Source organism: Otolemur garnettii, unplaced genomic scaffold, assembly GCF_000181295.1.
Source record: "Otolemur garnettii isolate 467f Iridium unplaced genomic scaffold, OtoGar3 scaffold00023, whole genome shotgun sequence".
NCBI classification, from domain to species: Eukaryota; Metazoa; Chordata; class Mammalia; order Primates; family Galagidae; genus Otolemur; species Otolemur garnettii.
This window is the reverse complement of record NW_003852418.1, coordinates 16,787,710-16,788,888: the sequence shown is the minus strand read 5'-3', so window position 1 is coordinate 16,788,888 and position 1,179 is coordinate 16,787,710.

The window sequence follows — 1,179 nt, the reverse complement described above, 5'->3', positions numbered from 1 at the left end:
AGCTGGGACCACAGGCGCCCGCCACAACACCCGGCCATTTTTTGGTTGCAGCCGTCATTGTTGTTTGGTGGGCCCGGGCTGGGGATTCGAACCTGTCACCTTAGGTGTATGTGGCTGGCACCTTAGCCGCTTTAGCCACAGGCTCCGAGCCTGGAAACTCTTAAAATGGAACCAGCATTGTCCCAAATCTACACAAGTCCTCCTTTGTCGAAGGTGCTTTTTCTGACTGTCTTATTCTAACTGGCCTTCATCTAGTCCTAGACTCTTTTTTTGGTTTGGGTACATGTTATTTAGGTCTGAAATCTCAATTCTATGTCTTTGAGATATAAAATTTCTACCTTATTTTAGCTAAGTCATCCTTTTGGAAATATAAATTTGGAGTACAAAATTTTTAGACAGGTATTAAAAATGGGAAAAATCAAATGGACCATGATGAGATTAAAACCATAGTTGGGTTGGCCACAGGAAGCCCCTGCTGGTCACACAGCATTACTGGGCCCTAAACCAGACCCCAGTCTGGATGTTTTGTTTTGTTTTGTTTTGTTTTTTTGCAAGAGTCTCACACAATAGCCTGGGCTTAGAGTGCCATGGTGTCAGCCTTGCTCATAGCAAATTTGAACTCCAGGGCTCAAGCAATCCTCTTGCCTCAGCTTCCAGAGTAGCTGGGACTATAGGCACAAGCCACCATGCCCAGCTAATTTTTTTTTTCTATTTTTAGTGGAGATGAGGATCTCACTCTTGCTCAGGCTGGTCTGGAACTCCTGACTTGTGACCTGAAGGGATCCTCCCTCCTCAGCCTCCCAGAGAGCTAGGATTATAGGCGTGAGTCACTCTGCCCCGCCTTTACTTTGATTCTTATTTAAAGGTATTTACAATCACCTACAGTCCAAAACTGCTTTTTCTTCAAGGAGATTCATGAGAAAGAGTCTGACAAGTACTCTTGAATCCAGGTTCCTGATAATCTCAAGATCATACAATTTAACTGGGTAAGAATTCCAAGAACTCTTATGAAGAAACTGATTACGTTTATAAAACTGCTAACCCAATGTCAAGGAGAACAAGAATTAATTAAATACCAGGGAAATACTTTGGCAGATTTTCATGCTAAATCAGCCAGTACTAAAATTGTTAAGATAATGCAATCTAAATAAACTCCATAAGTTTGATCCAAGGTAAATT